The sequence below is a fragment of the Carettochelys insculpta genome, chromosome 26 (genome assembly GCF_033958435.1).
Source record: "Carettochelys insculpta isolate YL-2023 chromosome 26, ASM3395843v1, whole genome shotgun sequence".
In the NCBI taxonomy this organism is placed as follows: domain Eukaryota; kingdom Metazoa; phylum Chordata; order Testudines; family Carettochelyidae; genus Carettochelys; species Carettochelys insculpta.
In genome coordinates, this window is record NC_134162.1 from 6039958 (window position 1) to 6046631 (window position 6674).

The 6674-nt window shown below is 58.0% G+C and overlaps 1 protein-coding gene across 1 annotated transcript in view; it reads right to left on the reverse strand.

Moving 5' to 3' along the window:
* MICAL1 (microtubule associated monooxygenase, calponin and LIM domain containing 1) overlaps window positions 1–4015 on the reverse strand; it is a 42795-nt gene extending 38780 nt beyond the window's left edge. Inside the window, exon 1 of the mRNA XM_074977875.1 lies at window positions 3693–4015. The gene's annotated coding sequence lies outside the window, so the exon portion shown is untranslated. The remainder of the gene's footprint in view (window positions 1–3692) is intronic.
* Between the last annotated feature and the right edge of the window lie 2659 nt (window positions 4016–6674).

Genomic DNA, 6674 nt, shown 5'->3' on the forward strand with positions numbered 1-6674 from the left:
AACACTCCTGATTCACAGACCTGTCAGCCGGCATTTTAATGGAATGGGCCGTTCTGCTCACGACTTAAAAGTCTGCGTCTTACTGAAAAGGATTTTCACAACCGTCTTGAAAGAGAGGCTGCTGAACTCCCTTTTATATTCAAATTTGACACCTTAACATGTGGTTTGAACGGCGAAGTGAATTTTCTGGGTCATTAGAGGGGCTCTTTTGCATACTTGGCTTAATCTAATTCTTGACTTCCCCCGCCCCACCCCGCCCCTCTGCTCTCTGATTTGCTCACCTTGAGAATTTTTTTCTGATTTGTCCTCCTTGCTTACTGTTTTTGGTTCTCTGTGCCTTAAATATTGAGTCTCTTCTGGTCTGGCTATGGGCTGAAGCACTGGGTCTGTCCCACGAAAGCTCACCTAATAAATTATTTTGTTAGTCTTTAAAGTGCTACTGGGCTGCTTTTTTTGTTCCAATATATCTGTTTGTCTATAAGGTGACACAGGATTTCTCATCGATTTTGCAGCTACAGACTCACCCGGCTCCCCCTCTGATACTTGGGAATATCTTGCAGTGCTCGACTTTGCAACTTTAATAAAGTTCTTTTAACACCACTCGTACGTGACTGCAACAGGCGGTGGAAGTCGAGTGCACTGAGGCTGGTCTATGAAGTGGCTATAAAAGGGACTATGTGCGAGTTCCTACGTATCACAGCATCTGAGGGGAACTCAAAGTGACTTAGTTCTGTGACCTTTTTCCTCCTCCTCCACACACAGCTGCTTCTTCCTCGTCAGTATTTCCTGTGTGCGCTATCTGCATTCTTTCCTGCAACCGGCCACCGCTCACCATCGTGCCGTCCAAGAGATTTCTTGTGCGGCGGCTGAAGCGCCCGTTACTCCTGTTAGACGTAGGGACTGACTCCAACCAACCCCCGGGCAAATGGCCCCTGATCTTCACAGTCCAGAGCCTGACTTAGCAGCTGTCTTGAGGGGCTGAACTAAAATCCTGGCTCTGGACATTACAAATCTCCAGCTGGATCCAGGCTCTGTGGCCCCCCCTCATTTTTAATGGCATTTCCTGACATATGTCCAGCATGGCGGAAGCATCTCCTGCACCATCCGGGAGGCTTCTCCTCAGGATCGCATTTATAGGGGTGACATGGGAGGTCTGTTCCCATGACAGCTCTTAGCCTCCCTGCTGAGGCTGCCAGCAACAGAGCCGACAGGCTGGGAGAGGTGAGCACCCCAAGGACTTTGAGCTCACCTGGGTGTATGGGGCTGGAAGTTTCACAAGAGATCTAACTTGGGGTGACACCTGGAGCTCCGTGGGGCAAGCTGGTGGGCAAAGACAGCCCCCACACCACCCTGACCCCTCTGCCCGCTCAGGACAGGTCTCATTCCTACATCACTGCCTGCCTGCCGCAGCACCCACTGCTAATGAAACAGGCATGACCCATTTCCAATCCAGTCCCAAGCAGCCACAGCTCACAGTCTATATCCTCTGCCCCACCGTACCCCAGAGAAAGCAACAGGCCACAAGAGAACTGCTCCCCTGCACCCTCCCACTCAGCAGCTGGGACGCAAGAGGCACAGGGAGTCCTGCCCTTTTCCCTCGCTGGATTGTTCCCAATGGCTTTCTAATCACAAGACACTCATCGTCGCGTGGAAGTTAAAACGCAGGGGCCTGTCTGCCTTCTGAGCTCCCTCCAGGCCGCTGGGAGCTGTGGCTCGCAGCCCACATGAATATTTCATCCCCGCGTACTCTCCCAGTGGCACTGCAGCAGCGCTGGGGCAGAACCTAGACGCCACAAAACCAGTGCTTTCCCGGACCCACACCCCTTCTCCCCACCCGGCTCCCAGGAGCGATGTGCTGTGTAGCGAAGGCCAGCTCTGGATCCCCCCGCCCCTCGCTGCCAGACCCAGGCAGACGCAGCTCAGCCCCCACCCCGCTTTCTGGCTGGCGTGCTTACCCCGGGCTAGCGACCGCTGGCAAAACAGCTGCAGTGGGAGCTGCGCTTTATGACAAAGCAGGAACGTTTAACCCAGCCCTCAGCAACCAGCCTACGTCAGGGCACTGAATCACCTGCCATGTGATGCCAGGGATGGTTTGCTGGACCCCCCCCCCCCCCCCCCCGGCAAGGAGCAGCGGGTGACCCTAGCCCAGCTACATGCCAGTAGGGAGGCAGTGTTATGAGGGCAAAGTCCAGCCCACCACTCTTGGGCTGGGCAAAGCGAAAGTGAGGGTGGCAAACTCAGCTCCTCACCTGAGCTGGGGAAAGCCAGGGGGGCCCAGAAGCGCTGCGGTGCCCCTAACGCCCAGCCCGGCCTGCGCGCTCCGTGCACCAACGCCCACAGGAGCAGACGGGCCTCGCGGGAAGAAGCCCCTGTAATGGAGCACCAAGGGGGGGGAACCGCCCCCCTCCCACCTCGTGGCAGGGTGAATTTGGCAGGGGGGGGGAAGTGGAGGCAAGGGGCTTCTCCCCGCCACTAGGAGGATATCCCCTTTTTCCCAGGGGAGCAGGCGCAGGCAGCAAACCCCCTGAGGCGGGGGAGGGGGCGGGGAGAGGTGACAGGCAAGAACCCCTCCCCGCCACAGAGCAGGAAACAGGTGCGGGGAGGGGAACTCCACCGGTGCAGGGAGAGAAGTGATGGGCGATGCTGCGGGTCCTGTTTTGTCCCTGGCGGGGGAGGATCTGCCTCACAGGGCATATGGTTGTGGGGTGGGGGGAGGCTGGCGCTATTCTCTCCCCTGCCCCCCCCCCACCTTAGTACAAGGCTGGTTCCTGGCCCAGGGAAGCTCGGAAGGGAGGGCTGGCACATGGCAGCCGGGCACCCCTCCAGGTTACCCTCCAGAGAGCAGCCGTGGGGGGCAGGTGGGCTCCCCAGTGAGCAAGGACCTCAGCCCCCAGGCAGATAAACCGCTACCTGGAGCCTTCTAACAACTCCCTCAGCCCTCCCACCTCTGCGGGGGGGGGGGGGGGACAGTGGCACAGGGGGCTATGCCCTGACTCACGCCCTGGCTGTCCAAGCCCAGGCCGGGTGGGGTGCGAGGCAGTGGGACGAACCAGCCAGCCACCCTCCCAAGCAGGGCAGACAGGCCGAGCTGGGGGCAGAGAGGAGATGACCGGCAAGGCTCCCTCTGGTCTCTCTGCACCTCCCTCCTCCCTGCTGCGAGGTGCCCCATGGCGCTGGGGCAGGTGTCACCGCAGGTCCTGCCAGGGCACATCACCAGGGGGCTGCGAGGGGTCCCCAAGCCACCTGCCTGCTCTCCGCAGGGCATCCAGGGAAGGGGCAGGCTGCACTCCAGCCCCCCCTGGGGCCGGATCCCGAGGGGCAGGGCTGGCTCCCGGCTCCCCCAAGCACAGCCAGTGCTAGGAGCACCCCAGGGCCGGACACTGCCACCTGGGTCCATTAGCCTGTCGGGCAGCCCCGCACAGTGCAGAGCCGGAGAGGATCAGGCCCAGGCCTCCCCAGGGGCCGCAGGCACAGAGATGCTGGCAGGGGTTTCCTCCCCACACCCAGGGCAGGGCTCTCAGCCCCTCCCCTGTACAGACCCTCCCAGCACCAGGGCAGAGCTGGGGGGCACTTTCGGGGAGGCCGCTGGGCTCGCCTGGGTGGCGCTGGGCTGGGGGTCCCCCCCACCCACCGCTGCCCCCCGACTGCAGGGCGGACCCACCTGCAAGCCCCGAAGCACGAAATGGACTTACATGCGGAGGCGGTGGGGACCCCGGGGTGCCACGGGCCTGCCCGGGACAGGGGGCTGCACAGGGCCGGAGCGGAGCGCGCTGCGAGCAAGCAGGAAATTGCAATTCGCACCGCTCTCCGCTTCCTGCGCCGCGAGGGTCCCGGCTGGGCTGCGGCTCACGCTGCCGGCCCCGGGGGTGGGGGGAGTCAGCGGCTGAGACCCGGCCCCCAGGGAGGAGCTGAGACCGAGGCCGGCCGGGAGCATCCTGCCAGGGGGCGGGCGGGTGCGCAGCTGCCGCTGCAGCATGAGCCCTGCCTGCCTGCGAGCTGGGCGTGGGACCCAGGCGTCCTGCGGCCCAGCCCCCTCCTGGCACCATTAGACCGCACGCCCCGCCCACAACTGGGTGGGGGACCCAGGCGTCCTGCGGCCCAGCCCCCTCCTGGCACCATTAGACCGCACGCCCCGCCCACAACTGGGTAGGGGACCCAGGCTCGGTGACACGAGCTGGCTGAAAAAAGTTTGTGGAAAGTTGCCAGGTTTTCTCACCGACGTGTCTGTTTTGCCACGTTCGGAACCGAGCAGTTCCCCCTGTTTGAAACCCAAATTGTTATTCCTGGTTGTTTCTCTCACGCTTCTGTCGCAAAAGAGTTGCAGAGAAGGTCACAGCTCGTCCTCCCCTGCTCAGGACCCCCCCCCCCCCCCCGAAAGACAACAGCTTTTTCCAAATGTTTGGTATTTTCAAAAGCAAATTAGGAGGGCGGGTGTGGAAGAAAAAGTGTTTGAAAATGTCTGGCTAGTTCCAGGGGGAATTGAGGCTGAGCCACTGCTCCCTCCCCCCGGGTGGGACTGGGACTAGAACTAGAACCCAGGTGTCCTGGCTCCCAGACCCCTGCTTTAGCCAGCTGCCCTGTAAGGGAGCCCTGGCATTGGTATTGTCAGTCAATCTCTCACCCCTCCACGCCCCCCAGAACTGGCGTCCATACCACAATTCCAGCGGGTCTGAAGACAGGGAGGACCCCAGGGTAAGAAGCAGGATCCCCTGGAGGAACGGGTGCCGTGTATGCAGGAGGCAAATGAGATCACGCAATCCCAGGAAGCCAGACACTGCTGCTTGAGGCTGTAAGACTCTTTCACTCACTCACACACACACACACTCTCTCTCTCTCTCCTTCTCCTCCCTGGGAGCTTCAGGCAGGCCTGAAGGAACCATTTGTACAGGGCCATTGAACTGAACTGGAATGTGGGTGTGATAGAAACCATGGCTAGCCCGGGGAAGCAGCACCCTCCTCATGCCAGAGCCTCTGGCTCCCTGGGCGAGTCTGCTCTCCCCTGTTCTGCCACAAGGCAGGCACCCCCTTGCACTGGGAAGCTGCTCCCCCCGCCTATCTCAGGCCAAAGGAGGAGAACATGCAGGTATCTGGAAGTCTCCCACCTGGGGGCTCTCAGCTCTTCACTCCCTGGCTGGCCGTGCATCCATCATATTTAATCCTCTCCTGGTCCTCAAAGCCCCCGTTTGGCTTCAGGGGGTTTCTCCTCCCAGAGGCCTCATGCAAAATGTGTCCATCTCCCGCAGCTGTGGGGCCCTGGTGAAATCAACGGGAGTGGCACAGCTGAGGCCGACTCGTGGGAGCAGCCAGTAGCTATGTCTCATGTGACGAGGCACCTAGCAGCCAGGCAGGTCACAGAAAGCAGGGGACTCTGACTCATGTACAGGGCACAATCCAACGTGGTAACCTGCCTGCCACCAACAGGTGAGGCCAGCTTGTACCGGCAAACCGGGCTTTTGCACATGGTATTTGCTAGGAGACAGACCCAGCAGCATCCTCCAGCCAGCCTCATCCTTTACCTCTCTTACCTTATCCTCACTGCTCTGCCTACTGCAGGGCCCTGCAGCCTGTGGCTCTGGAGCTCCATATGGCTTTTAAGGACTTCCTTTTGTCTCCCAATGCTATAATTGCAAAGTAAAAACAAAAACAACAACGAAAAAAACCCTCCTGATTATTTTCGATAAACGGTGACCACCTGAAAGCTTAAACATGAACAACTCAGATCTAAATAGCAGATACATGATCTCGAAACACTGGATTAACCCTTCCTTTAATATATGCAGTACATTGTGAGGTATGATGCTGCATCTGTGTTTTGACCATGTTGATAATAAAGTCTTGATGCTAAAATGGAAAAGGGAGCTTGCAGGATTCCTGCTGTGAAGGGCAACATGCATTTTAAGAAAAGAGAAATTAAACATGAAATAAAATGGGCATAATTGAAGTGAGCTTGGAGGGGCTTCAAAAAAGGAGAGAACTGAAGATAAAAACAGACGATTTCAAACTGAATGGACCTGATCCTTCACGTTTATGTTGAGTTTGGCTGGGCTCCCTTTATGTCTCATTTGCAATTAGAAATTTGCAAACAACAAAAAGTGCAACCGTGAGAGAATATGTAAAATGTTTGCCCAGCACTGAACGTGTATCACATCACCAATCATTGGGAGCACGCTGCTCTTAAGCTAGGGGTTACAAAAAGTAGGGTTTGATGTTACTTATTAAGGACCGTCTCATCTTCATGTGCACTGCGGCTTTTGAACTACTGATTATTTATAACCGAATTGGACAAAAATGGCTCTTCTTGCTGGTTTGGTTGTTGACCCCCGGGCCTAGGCCATTTCCCAATCTCTCCCCTGCCTGTCACGTCCCTCCTGAAAGCCTCCCTCCCCTTTATTATTGATCCTAGAGCCAGAGTGCTCCAGCCAGGCTCAGCCAGTCCCTCCCCACAGAGCTGCTGTTCCAAACTGTGAAAATGGGGTTACAAAGCTGGGAGGGGAAAGAGAGGCACAGCAAAAGGCAGCCCCTGGCCCAGGCTCAGACAAAGCACAGCCTTCCTGACTCCCAGGCCAGTGCGCCAACCACTGGATCCTCAAGCCCTCCCTTGCCCATGCCTGGCTTGTGTTCATTTGACTAGTTTAGACCCATGGCTCTCTACCAGGGATTCACATACCACCCCA